Source organism: Symsagittifera roscoffensis, chromosome 7 (genome assembly GCF_963678635.1).
Source record: "Symsagittifera roscoffensis chromosome 7, txSymRosc1.1, whole genome shotgun sequence".
Classification (NCBI taxonomy): Eukaryota; Metazoa; Xenacoelomorpha; order Acoela; family Convolutidae; genus Symsagittifera; species Symsagittifera roscoffensis.
The window spans coordinates 46721489-46736554 of NC_087068.1; positions in this window are offsets into that span (position 1 = coordinate 46721489).

Here is a 15066-nt window from a genome sequence, read left to right on the forward strand (position 1 = left end):
TATTTGATGTTTTTTTCTGGTAAAAAAGATTCAATGTTATTTCTAAGATTTTCATTCAGCAATAAAAAAAAAGCTCATCGCAAATAAATTGGCTAATTTTTGTTTCAACTTCTAATAAATTTTCATATAAAGACTCATTTATTTCTTTCAGAAAAGATTCCGATTCAAGTTTGTACCATGGTCGGGCTTTGGTAATAAAAGGTTCATTTTTGCTTGTTTGTGCTGTTGCGTTTAAAATTACTCCATCATGATCAGTTACCGATGTTTTAAAGATGGTTACTATTTTTTTACATTGGAAAAAAACAGATCTATACACGTCTTGCTGGTCTTAGTTTCTCTGGTTGCTTCATTTCCATTTTGTAGGAAAAGATCGTTTCCATTTAACTTACTTAGAAGTTCAGAGAGTCGTTTACTCTTTCTTAAAACATTAATGTTAAAGTCACCACAAAGTAAATGATGTGTAGATGGTGCCACTATAATATCATCCAAAACCTTTTGTAGTATAAGGAGTGTCTGAGTTTTTACCGCGCTAGGAGGAATACAAACACACGTAATAATTGTATTTTTTAGTTTTTCATTTGTAATTTTGACGCTTAATATTTGAATGTTGTTACAACTTGTTCTTTTTATTATTTCATAAATTATTCCACATTTTAAATATAAGCATACGCCTCCTCCTCTACGCTTACGAGAACTTTCAATGAGAGGTTGATATTCTTTTAATTTGAAAATATTGAAATTCTGGTTTGATAAAAGCCAGGTTTTGGTGCAACATATAGCGCTAGGCAAATAATTTAGTTGAGTTAGACTAACTTGAAATTCGTCTTTGTTTTTTGGTATTGATCTTATATTTTGCAAAAGAACCTGCTCAGTGGTATTCATGATATACTGCCTTTTGTGTCTTTGTTGATCTGAGATAGAAAAAAAAACAAACGATGATCAAAAATCATGAACTCCTTCGGTTGGTCTGAAAGTTTTTCCCTTCTACCTCCTGATGTTTCATACGTTGTTCTTGTATGTAAGCAATATCGTTAAAGTTGCTGTTTAGGAAACAAAAAGTTTCTTGATTTGCCGTGTTTTCAATTTAACTTCTTCACTGTAGAGACCTGAAGTTTCCTCTTTTACATCCAAGTTTTACAACAAAAAAATTAATCATAATAAAATTAAAATTTAGGTAAATTTTAATTTCCAGATAGAAAATAAAAGTTTCCAGTTAGTGTCGACTCCGCGTTATCACAGAGCACACCAAAGTTCACTCGCATAACCAGTCCATAAGCCCCTTTCCAGGCTTAGAGGTCGCGTTATCACGACCAACCTGGAGCGCTCGCGTTATCTGAAGCAGGGCAAATGGAACTGACAGTCTGATTTCAATCAGAATTTGATTATGACTAACAATATGAAACAAACAAAAAGTTTGGGTTATGTTGTTTCTGACATAATTTGACTTATTTGAAATTTTAAACCAAATTGTAAGAAGTGGGGAAAAAATCCAAAAAGTCATTTCCTTAGTTCAAAGGAATAAAAAATGAAAGCAATATTATAATTAATATAAACAAGTTAACAAGTTAAGTTAGTGCAGAGTTGCACGGCGTTTTAGTATCAACTCATTTTATCGTTCATTTTATCATAACACAATGTATGAAATACTCAACGAAAAGTTTCAAATCGTGTAACTAATTAGAGTTTATGAGTCTATTTGTTGCTCATATATGGTTTTTTTGCCCTCCGGTGAGACTCTATCGCTTGCACCTCTGCTGCTTTTGTTAGCCTCAACAAATTTTGTTAACCTCAGCATTTGGTTCTAATTTATTAAGATCATCCAAGCTCATGACTTTCATATACTTTTTTGATCCATTTTCACGAGTAACTGCAACTGATACTATGCAATTGTTGGTCACCGTCTCCAACCCTATTCGAACAGCAGTTGCTTTGATGTCTGCGTCAGCTTTAGGCAATGTTTAATTTAAAATAAAAGACTTTTGGTTTATTGGGTTGATCTTTTTCTAAGAGCCCTTCTATTTTTTCCAGACTTGCGTTTTGTCCTCGAAGTAAATGAATTTGCATTTTTTGCTGGGAAGGAAAATACCTGTATCAATAGGCAGGACATGGCAAGCTTTCACACCTTCATACTTAATTGTTATACCCAAAAAAACTCTTGAAAAATTGTAGTGTTTCCATTATTACGTCTCTCACATTGCGCGCATCGTAAGGAGGATTCAATAATATAAAACTATCTTTTCTTGAATATCTTTCCTGAGCACGCAGTCGTTCCTGCATGTCCCGTTGATTTTTTTCCAACTCTTAAATACGCAATTGTTGAGCACCCGAAATCATTTTAAGACCATCAATTTCTTTTTGTAACTCGCTCACCTTAGTGTCACTTGTTTTACTCACGGAACCTCGAGCAGGGGTGGAGCTGACTGACGTTCCCACCAAAACATCTTGTTGATCCACACCTATGATAAATAAGCCGTCAAATAAGAATTTTTAAAAAAATTTATAATAGTGTATCTTGGATAACAAAAATTAGGGAGTTATTAATTGAATAAAGTCAATCAGGAGAAATTTTGGAAGATTGAATCTCAATTGCTTTAAATCAAATCGACCTCAGGGTTCTTAATAATCAATTACTTTTATCAATGTCAAGGATTGTTTTTAAACGAAAGTTTTGGCCAGAAAGAGAACTCGCAATAGATTTCAAGTTTGTGTCTCTTTTTGTGTCGATTCAATTCAAATTTGTGTCTTTTTTTCTCGAGGTCAACCGATTGTTCGCTCTTTCGCATCTTTTCTCTTTCTCGTTTCATTCCTGATTTCATATATTGCACAAACAGCTGTGGCAAAACAAAAGACAAGGTATGTAATTTATTTAAAACTACATGCTTAGTTAAAACTAAAGTGTTTTTTTTTGTTTCGTTTTGAAGCTGGGCGAATTTAGGGGGGGGGGGGGGGGGGGGGTGGAGATTCGACTTCCTGCCGACCCAAAGGTCCCACTCTGGTACTTTTTAAAAAATCCATTATAACCGACCCTAAAGTTTTGGTAAAGGCGCTTTTGGCGTAAATATGTACCATTTTTTAAGTGGGAACGCGCGCCAAAAAACCCGATTTTTTTGTCAAAGTTTTCCAAAGTGCCCAAAAACAGCCTTTTCCACCTGTTTTTTCAAAAATTTGCCTTCGGCGCAAAAAGTTTGGCCAAAACAGAGTCTTGTTTAGTGCTTTAGAAGAGAAATCAATTTGGTCAACCTAAAAAAATATCGTCAAAATTTTGAATTTTTTTTGAAAATCCGCCCCTCGAGAGAATGTCCTAGATCTGCCCATGTCTGTTAGCAATTATTGTTAGCAAGGCTCGTGTTGCAAAATGTTCATTTTTCAACTAGGTTTACTTTTTAGCCTGTAAATTTTTTTTTGATAGGCTGGCGCATGCAATTTTTTATTCAAATTTTTCAGTCAATTTACTTCAACTTTTGTAGAAAAAATAGTCAAATTTATATTTTGTGAATTTTAAGAGGGCGGGGCGATAATTTACTTTTGCACTGCACTTGCGGCTAAACAGCGTTATCATACAAGATTATAGACTTTTTTCAAGTGAACAACTTGTCTTACAGGTTTAATAATTCTTTCCAATGCTTACTATATTTTAAATTCAAATTATCCGCCTCTTCTTCCGCACTGTTGGCTGAACAAAAACGGCTATGCACTGGACATCTTAAGTGTTCGAATCAGGCAAAGACCTGTTCTTTATACAAACTTAAAACTATTAATATTTGAAAATTTTTTGCCTGTCGTTTTTCTGCTTAGTTATCAAAGCGCGGGCTTCTTTGAGGTTTCAGAAACTCTGACTGCAAACTAAAAACAGTTGTTTGATGTAGTAATTGCACTTGGGAGAGCAATTATGTTGTAATTGGGAACTAGACTTTTTATCCCGTAAACAACTTTTCTTGCAAGTCTCTAAGAAGTTGGGAAGTTTTTTGATTAGTGAATTTTAGCACCTTTGAGACTCCTCCCAATGGCCTAAAGGTAATACGGCTGGGCTTCGAGTCCCGGATGGACCTTGTATTTTTCAGTAACTATGAAGTTGAAATTTTTTTCTGGGAAAAATTGAATCGTCAGATGCTCGCGCGTCTTCTTATGTTTTGTCGATTTAGTTGCCACATCAAAGAGTTTTCCTGGTCTTTCAGCAAATTTCATCGTATATGCAAGTGTTTCTTATCTACTCTACTAAATCATTATAATTATTATCTCTGGCGTATGTTTTTTTTTGGTTTTGTTTTCTGTTTTTTTTTTCTCGCTCGAAAGCTTTATACGGCCTAAACGGTTTCAACCCATGTTTTATCGGCTTAGGTTTGTGTCGTTTCAAAGGCAAAAAATGATTTATTTTTGTTGAGATTTTTGCTTTTGATAGATATATTGTGTTGCAAGATTTCAAAGTTTGAAACTTTAACTGCTCAAAGTTTTTTATGACAAGCTTTTTTATGGCATTTGTTTTGTTTATGGCTAACTTTTTGTTGTCTTCATAATAGCGTAATTTTTAAAAGGAGCTCATTTAATTCCAAATTTATTTTATTTCCAAGTTCTCAAAACAAAGGATTTATACATTGCTATACAGGATCTATACATTGTATCGAAAATTTTTCTGCACCAAAGTTTTTTAAGACAAACCATCTTACCATCTCAAACTTCGTAACAGAACACATCGGAAAACCTTTTACCTATCTTATTTTCAGAAAATCCTATTTCCGATCTTAAAATATAGCCTGGGGACCAGATATCTAAGACCTATTTTCATACACGGGGGTCCAGCTCCACCCCCTTGCTCGCCTCCAACGTCTTCTCTACTACCTTATCATAACCTATTCACTATTCAATACATGGGAATGGAGACCGGATTTCAATTTCGAATTTTAAGACATTGGGGTTCTCATGGGTAACCAAACAAATATCGAAGCCAAGCCGCATTTCAAAACTGAAGTTTTGATAATAACATGATTAAAACTTTTTGCGGACGGTTTCCAGCAGTTATTATATTTTATAGAAGATGCTTTTTTGTATGACCGATTTCATCCTGGAACAAAAGTGGCACGATTGTGAAATTTTTCATGCATGTAAATTTGAGCCCGATAATTCCTATGAACCATCTGATTTGTGAGTTTTCTGGAATGGGACTTTTGGAATAGATCTTCTACTATTAATTTGCTAATCGTTTTCAAAACACTGATAATTTTTTTTGTTTGCCTTGAGCACCCATCAGTTATGTTTTTGATCATCCAAAAGGTATATTTCCGGAGTAGAAGGCAAAACAATTTGCTGCTTCAATCGCAAAAATGCAAGGTTGTGCGATTTGGAGACTTTCAACTGAATTTTTCATCTTCTACCCAACAAAGCTGCAATAGCATCTTGTCCACCCTATAAACAACTTAAAGCCAAAAAAAAAGTTGCCAATAAAACATAGCCAAAAGGTTTTTAAACAAACAAAAACAATCAGGTAAGATTATCTTCTGCCATAATTCTATACACATAAAAAAACATCTTGAACATATGCGGAGGGTAAAAAAAAAGAAAGCCAACAAAAAATGAAACCAAACTCTGAGCTCATGATCAATTTCCTTCATTGAGCTCATGATCTATTTCAGTAAACACAACTAAAAGCAGTATCACATAACTTTTTATGATTTTTTTGAATAAAACCATACTGAAAAGAAATTGCGACAAAAACTAATGATGAGCTACTTTACAAGGACGTAGAAACTGTGCCTTTGATAGATCTAAACAATCTAAGGGCGACGCATCAGCAGAGCCTGAGCAAAAAAAACAACACAAGTACCAAGAATCAGGAGACCATAAACAAGCAACTGGAAAGCTTCTCAACGGGTAGAGGTCTCAGTTGAATTTGAAGCTACACTTTCAATTTTTGAACAATTTTAGAGACAATTTAAACGATCGAAAAGCTTTTGCGATTGTTTTTTTTAAAGTGTAAATTGACAAACACGAAGTTTCCAATCGCCTGCTATAATGTTTTCTCAAGCTATGAAGTATAATATGATTAAATAGGATTAGAGATTAAAAGGAACAGGATAGAGAGTATTTTATAAATAAAGAGTTTTAGATAGTATTTCTTGGATAGAGAGTTTCGCTTGTGCGGCCATCCAACTTTATTGATCCGACTTTCGCAAGGAAAGTAACGGCGGAATATTTGTGCTCGGGGTGGGTTTTTTTTTTCTTCAGACAAATTTCGACTTTTTAACTAGCCATTTTGACGGATTTTTTTATATCGTTCGAAAGGCATTGTTGTCCTGAGCTTAAATTTGAAAAGATATTTCACCTGTGATCGTTTTTCGTAAAGTTATGAGGATTTAAAAGTTGCCATTTTGACCAATTTGGGACAATTAACGCGCGGTATAATTCGAGCTATTAACGCGTAAGCGGAGAGTTAATCCGTCTTAGAAATTGTTCCAAACTGGTTAAAAGAAGCTCATTTGCCATAATTGGTTTGTTACAAGGAGCGAAATCTATCCTTTTGTACTTTATATGGCGTGTAGGTGGATGATTTTCATTAAAAAAATTTCTTATTTTGAAAAAAAAAATTTTCTTTTGTTTTTTTTTTCATTTAATTTAGTGTTATTACTGCTCCATAAACGTTAAAAGGCAGCATTAAGATGGTGTGGTGTGAGAAGATAATTTTTATCTTAGTTGTGACTATACTGTGATCCACATGAGACAACTGTATCCCAAAACTGCATTTTTCGTAATTTTGTGTCTACAAAATATACGTTATTTTTTTGAATAGCATGGTATTCTCTAGTAGCATCTTTTTCCCTCAAATACGTATGTTGGTGAGACTTTCTCAGTGCATCTCCAATACCGAAAGATGTTTCCTGGATAAAATAATGGATAAAATTTGAGCGGATATCGGACAGTAGGTATCCTGTAGAGGGTATCTTTAGAACAGCTATTGCTACAGATTGTAAACTTCTGTTCATTTTAGTTCACATAAGTGATGTAATGTTTTGATTTCGGATAGTTACTTTTCTTGAAAAACTCTTCTAATCGTGCAGTCAAGTTTCATATCGAGGTGAATGTCGTAGTGAATTGAGCCATATTGCGTGTGGATCATTAGTGAGTATTCCTGTAGTCATGCACTGTCATGATTTTCTTGTAGGAGTGGTTTGTTTTCATATCAAATCCTTTTTCGTGTTCAACTAGTATTTCTGAATACTGTGTATGGAAAATCGGTTTTGGATTTTAACTTGATATTTCTGTATCAGGGTTCATTTGAAAAAGGGTTAATTTGTTTTTTTTTCCTTGTATGTTTTATATAGATTTGGATTTGATCATTTTATGTCAAGGTGTAACTGATCAAAGTGACTTGATTCGAGAAAATACTTTTAGTTCAATTTGATCATTATTGCAAAATTTTAAGCAATTGGAATGTGGTGCATGTGTCTTCAGGAAACTAAACACTGATTGTCTGTGTGTTAGCTTTGATGTCGCCATTTCCTTGATTGTTTGTACAAGGTAAGCGGATTCGGAGTCCCTGATAGAGTGTAGTGTCATCTCATAAATCACGTGTTAGTTGTATTTTTTCTAGTCGGATTTTCCAATCAAAAAACATTATTTCTTGATATCGTGAAATTTTTGTGGTTGCTTCACATCTTGAGGGGCAATCATTTCTGTATGAGATAGCCAGAATTTATTGTGTAAATCCTAAGTTAAATTTCGGTGTGCACCGTGACAAAAAAAGCTTTCATCCAATTGTGTATGACCTTGAAGTTGTTCAAGTTGCGCTTGGTGTGCTTAGTCTCAAAAGACATAAAAGTTTATCAATATTTCACTTACATCTTTGTTTGTTATAATTTCTAGACGTTTTATTCATTTTTACAGTCTTCAGGATTAAGATCGAATGGTTTCTCAAAATTTCTTTGGTAGTATGAATCATGATCGAGTCTGTTTTTTTCCGCTTGAGACTTGAGAACAAACAATGTATTTTCTTTTCAGAAAAGTTTTCTGTAATTTCTTAAACTGCGAAAGTCGTAGCCTGGGCTTTTGAATAAACTGTTGCAATTTTTTTTATTCTATTTCTTGTGGTTCTGAAAAGGATTGAGGAAGGTTATATATAAGTTTTTCTTCTGGTAAATCTATCGTTTTTATAAACTATTTCTGTGCATATAAATGGAGGGGGTAATGATTGAACAGATATTTCTGGTTGAGATAATGGCAACAATATTTTAGCTTAAGATCTGAGCTTTGTTGTGAAAGTATTTGAAAGTTATGTTCGTAAAAGTCTCTCTCAAAGTCGTGTCTGTACTGTAGTTTTTTGAATGACCAACTATGTAGGCGAATACTATCGAGGTGTTGTCCAAATAGGGTAGGTTGGGCTATAAATGAGTTTCAACCTAGGCGTAGGGGTTCACATGTGTTTTTTAATTCCTGATCTCTGTACTTCAAATGACTTGATGAGTAGATATTATATGATGGTTCGTCCTGTGGTTCGATTGAAGGTGCATAATGGTGGGCTGATGTTAATGATTCTGACAAGGGTGCAAGTCTTTCTTCAAACTTATAAGGTTTTTCTTCGCAAGATATACGAGTAGACAATCCGGGTTGGTTTGATTGATTGTTTTAGGTGTTGACTGAGTCTTTTGGCTCGGTTCGTAGGTGTAGACTCTTTTATCGGAGTTGGGTTAGCAATTTTAATTTATGAATTTTAAATTTTATTAACGGGTTGATTAAAAAGTGTGTTCTTGGTAATAATCTTCTGCAGAGATTGTTGTTAGAAATATTGCTAGTACAAATTCAATCATTGCCTTTTTATTATATTTGTGATAGTCAGGGTAAGTGAAGCTATTAAAATTCCAAAACTGATGAAAGTATCAAAAGTTCTTTTTTATTTAGCAAGTTTTGTATTATTTAAAAGAAAAGGTTTTTATTTTTGTACCTGGTTGGGTAGTCAATAGTTTGGGAAAGAGAAAAGTAGACTTGAAATAGGTAACAAAAATTAAAAATTGTGTAAAAAATTTTTAAAATGATTATTAGCAAGTAAAACGGGCAAATGTATATAACTTTTGAGAGGAAATTTTTCTGTAGGCTATGCGATCTTATGAATTTTTCACTTCAGGCTTATTTCGTGTTTTTGTTCTGGTGGTTTTCGAGTATCTAATTGTACTCAAAATTCTTGGTTTTTGTATTGATTGATAGAAGGGTTGAAAAACTTCATGATATTTCTTTGAGTTGTCAATGATAAGTGTATTGCTTATTTTTGATCTGGAGGTGAATTAAAATTTTGACCTGGGGCTCTTTGAATTAAAGTTATAGTACGATTTCAATTTGGAATTATTTCAACTGATAATAGCAGCGGCAGTGAATAAAGATTGAGATGATTTCAAATGACGTGAGTGGTCGATTTTTCAAAGAATATTTCCGAGAAATAGTTTTGATGACAGATGACAGTTGGAGATAGGTAATTTGAAAAGTCAATTTTAGTTGTTTGTCTAATAATATGATGAAAATTAGCTTCTTGGAAGGGTTTGAAGAGTGTACTACTTACTCAGGAGGCTGTTGGAATTCTACTTTCTTCAATATTTTAGATTGGGGAAAAATATAATTTTTTTCGTTTGAGTTTGGAATCGAGATGATTGGCATTGTTTTGATCTTTCCACTAGTTCAGATATTCTAATTTGCTCATATAATTTACGAGATGTTTTTGTTTGTCAGCGGGTCACAAGGAGATTTTTTCAATATGTTTTTTTTGTATTAATGGGGGACTTTGGTATTTTTTTTTTAATTCTGGAGTTTTTATTGTGTCGTGGTGTTTCAACAAAATGTAACCTTGTAAAAGAGTAGAAATGAGCGAGCTCGCGAAGAGCGTGTTTTTGGGGTAAATTGCAAAAAAAATTTTTCTTTGTTGTTTGATTTCCTTTTTGTCAATTAATTTGTATGTTACATCGGTGGGTTTTTCTTGGTAATAATCTTCTGCAGAGGTTGTTGTTAGAAATATTGCTAGTACAAATTCAATCATTGCCTTTTTATTATATTTGTGATAGTCAGGGTAAGTGAAGCTATTAAAACTCCAAAACTGACGAAAGTATCAAAAGTTCTTTTTTATTTAGCAAGTTTTGTATTATTTAAAAAAAAGGTTTTTATTATTGTACCTGGTTGGGTAGTCAATGGTTTGGGAAAGAGAAAAGTAGACTTGAAATAGGTAACAAAAATTAAAAATTGTGTAAAAAAATTTTATTTTAAAATGATTATTAGCAAGTAAAACGGGCAAATGTATTTAACGCTGTAAAATTGATAAAAATTTGAAAAGATTGATTTGAAAAAATTGTTTGATTGCGTCTAAAGTGAGCATTCGTTTTGCTTTCCGAACTGTTTTTTTTTAAGTTTTTTTTCAGAGTTATATCGAGTGGGGTCAAATGTCGTATTAATTTTTGACATGAGGTTTGGGTGAAGGGAAGTCTGGAGGTTTGGGTATAAGGTTATTCTTGTGTTTCTTCACGGGATGATCACGAGTTTTTGAGAGGAAATTTTTCTGTAGGCTATGCGATCTTATGAATTTTTCACTTCAGGCTTATTTCGTGTTTTTGTTCTGGTGGTTTTCGAGTATCTAATTGTACTCAAAATTCTTGGTTTTTGTATTGATTGATAGAAGGGTTGAAAAACTTTATGATATTTCTTTGAGTTGTCAATGATAAGTGTATTGCTTATTTTTGATCTGGAGGTGAATTAAAATTTTGACCTGGGGCTCTTTGAATTAAAGTTATAGTACGAGTTCAATTTGGAATTATTTCAACTGATAATAGCAGCGGCAGTGAATAAAGATCGAGATGATTTCAAATGACGTGAGTGGTCAATTTTTCAAAGAATATTTCTGAGAAATAGTTTTGATGACAGATGACAGTTGGAGATAGGTAATTTGAAAAGTCAATTTTAGTTGTTTGTCTAATAATATGATGAAAATTAGCTTCTTGGAAGGATTTGAAGAGTGTACTACCTACTCAGGAGGCTGTTGGAATTCTACTTTCTTCAATATTTTAGATTGGGGAAAAATATAATTTTTTTCGTTTGAGTTTGGAATCGAGATGATTGGCATTGTTTTGATCTTTCCACTAGTTCAGATATTCTAATTTGCTCATATCATTTACGAGAGGTTTTTGTTTGTCAGCGGGTCACAAGGAGATTTTTTCAATATGTTTTTTTTGTATTAATGGGGGACTTTGGTATTTTTTTTTAATTCTGGAGTTTTTATTGTGTCGTGGTGTTTCAACAAAATGTAACCTTGTAAAAGAGTAGAAATGAGCGAGCTCGCGAAGAGCGTGTTTTTGGGGTAAATTGCTAAAAAGTTTTTTCTTTGTTGTTTGATTTCCTTTTTGTCAATTAATTTGTATGTTACATCGGTGGGTTTTTCTATGAGTTGCCATTGTATTTTTCCAAAAAAATTTAACTTTTCGAAGACGCCTCTTGTTCTGTAATGTGAAGTTTGATTTTTAAAAAATGTTCCTATTTAAGGACCTGAGGCGAGTGTGAAGCGTGTTTTTGTTTGGGATTGAATATGTTGACTTTGTAGTGAGTTCTTTGAAATCTTTTGATAAATTTCCTTGTGTTTTTTATGAAGGCTAATTTTAAATTTTGTGGGTAATGAAAATGATCTTCTTCATGAGTATGGAGTGGTAACAACGAGTCTTTGGTCGGATGGCAATGTCTTTTTGCATTTTTTGAGGAATTTGCGTGAACATGATTCGTTTGGGTGGTTTTTTGGTTAAAAACCATTTTATGAGGTGATAATCCAAATGTTGCTGTGATTTGAGAATTTGGAAATAACTTTACGTCTGTTGACCATTGAGTATGTTTTTTTATCATCTCCGTTACTTTTACATCGGAGTTATTCTTTTAATAAGCGATTCATACCTTCAACTAGTTCATTTTCCCATGGAACTAGTGAGTTTCTAGGTTTCTGTTTAATGTTATATAAATGACATAATGATATTATTTCATTATTTATAATTTCTGTTCGGTTGTCCGTAACAAGGACTTTGGGTAATCTAAACTTTCCTATCAATGTTCATAGAGCAATCTAATGTATATCAATAATAGGCATTACAAGATGGTACAGGGTTTAGTGCTACATTACATGTATACTGGTTCAATGTGTGAATGCGTCTACAATGACCATTATGTATGCAATGCCTTCTGAGAATGGTGATAAGGGACCTTTTGTATCAATTGAAATCTGGTTGAAATACAAGCTTTTTCCTTTAAAGTCTTGTTTTTCTTCGGTTTGTTTTTGATGTGGGAAGATTTCATTTACTTCACATGTAAGGCAGTCATTGCAAAATAGTTTGATCTATTTTTGTGCGTTTGGAAAACAAAATTTAGTGTGTAACTATTATATGTCATTTTTCTGATTCATTATGTCCTTTGTATTTGAAAAATGTGATGTACGAAATGCCATCAAAATCTAAATTTAATGGTGGCAGGGTACTTTTGTCTCTGTATAAAGATATGCCAATAGATAAATGTTTTCGTTTATTGTGGTTTTAATAAACTATCGGAAATAACTGAGGAATGTTTTGTTTCCTAAAATAGTTTTATCGTCTTTCGCGCGTTGAGTTTTGTATTTATGCCAAAAACTTTTTGGCGTATTAAAATGTCAAGGATTTGATACTTCTTGAGTAAGTCAATCGTAGATCTGACTGTGCTTGGCAAGAAGATATTTTGGTTTTTTTGATTCGATAAAGGCATATGATCTATATTATTCAATTAATGGTACTGTACTGTTAAATTTTTTGTATCAGTTAATTCTTTTTTCTATTAGTGGAAATTAACAAAAATTAGTGGATATTCTATTAGTTTATTACGTTGTGGGTTTGTTCATGCAATTGTATTTTGGTATTTATTTTTATCCATGCTGAATATGGAATAGGTTTAAACGTGTCTTTCCCTAGTTAATCAACTTCACAAGTGTTGTTTTGGCAATCTAATTAAAAATCGGAAGTAATCTTAAATAATCGATTGTGTAGTATCAGAGTCAATTTTGACTGCATGTTAACATTCTAGTCGTGGTGATGTTTTGTCTTTAGCGTGGTAAGAATTTATGTTTGTTTTGGTATTTCCACAGTTGTTTTTCGTGTAATTAGTTCTGGTGATGTATTTCGACTAAATATCTCTGGTGAAGCCAGATTTGTGCCTGCTGTCCAGAGTTTGTGCAAGTTGGGAAGTTATTTCTATTGGGAGGATTAGATTTTTGACAATGAACTCATGATCTGTAAAAATACTGCTCCTATATCTAAGGATTAACAATTCAAATTCTCTTAATGTATATTTTATAGCTGTTTCTTCTCTCATAAGTGTAGAGAGTCTTAGTTCTTCTTGTGTGAAAAGTCTTGAATTTGATGATGTCAAAATCGTTTTGTTAGTGCCTTGTTGTGATTGTAAAGTGCTGCGTCGATTCCAAATCAAGAGCCGGAGCACATGGCATATAATGGCTGGTAAGGTTCGGGCATAGTGTTCGATATTTGTTCGGATTGAAGTTTCTTTCGTTTCTAGGGTCTATTACAATAGTTTTTTTTGTTGTAGTATGATATGAATTGGTCGAAAAAACAAATAAATTTTATAAACATATTTTTTGAAGAAATTTAACGTTCTACGGATTTCTTGCATTTTCTTTTTGTTAGATGGCAATTAAAAGTTTCAGATTGCATCTTTTCTTGATTTTAAGGTTGTTATTGTTTTTACTATAATGATATGTCCAAGAAAACTCACATGTGTAAGGAAAAAATGTTATTTATCTGGAGCTTTTTCCATGTTTTCTGTTAAAAAAGTTGGATGATATGTATCTTAAATTTTGAATAATTTATGTTTGTTGGTGATTGTATGAAAACATTCTTCTGGATAGGTGATAACGTTTTTAACTAAACTAAGGTGTTTATATATTGACTCATAAATGCAGAAAACTCTGCTGGTCCTATTGAGATCTCATAGAATAAACTAATAATTTCAAACTGTTGGTTTCCAATAACAAATTGTGTTAAACAGCTTGATTGTTCATTTAGTGACAATTAAGTATATGCACTAATCATCTCTGCTGCTGTTGGTTTTGTCTCTTTTTACTTTTGTGAATTTTACTTGTAATGGTTCTATTGGCCGATTGCATTTAGAGTCATCAATTGAGTTTAGATATCGTGCATCAAAACTATTTTATTGGATTCACCTTTTGCGAGAATAAAGACTGGAATCAAAAATGTATTTTCCTTGGGTTTTTGTTCTTTTTGCCTGGTGAAAAAAAATTGTTTTTTGAAGAATATTTAAATGTCTAATTAAATTGTCGTGTAATTGTATTGAAACTTTACTTGCAGGTTGTTTTTTGAAAACTGTTTGGGAATAAAGAGGAAAATGCAATGTTGAATGTATCTTTCCGATATCAAATTTTGGTGTTGCATATAGCATGGGACACTCCAATCAAAAATCTACTAATTAATCAAACTCTTGTTGATTTATTTAAAAGTATTGGAAATTAAACTTTGTTAACAAAGGTTTTTGTTGATTTGTGTATTCTAAAACTTGATATATAGGTTTAAAATATGGAATTTTCTTAAAGTCATTTATCTTTTCTAGTTGGTGGAGTTTTTTGATATATGTTGTTCAAATTTGTTTGATTGCCAGGCATACGAGGAATTTTATTTATTTTGGTTGTTTGATCAATGCTAGGTTCGTTAAGTTTTGAATTAGGATAATCATTTTGGCAATGGTTAGAATCGGTTGGAATTTAATTTTCGTGTTCTATTTTTAACACAATAAAAACCAATTTTTTTTTTCATCATTTGTGCTTTCAAATTGTATATGACTTAGTTGAATTTCTAAAGTTTCCACCTTACCTATTCGTGGCTGATCTGGAGATGTTTCACTTGTAGTTTGGACTTGATTAATTTGTCGTTGTACATCTAAGGTTATGATTTTGTTTATCTGGTTACTGTGAAAAATTTCATCATGATTGAGAATACTTTCTTGATTTTTCTTGGTAGCTATTACTTCTAGGTCTAGAGTTTCCACGAGATTTTTTGTTAATTTTTTCATAAT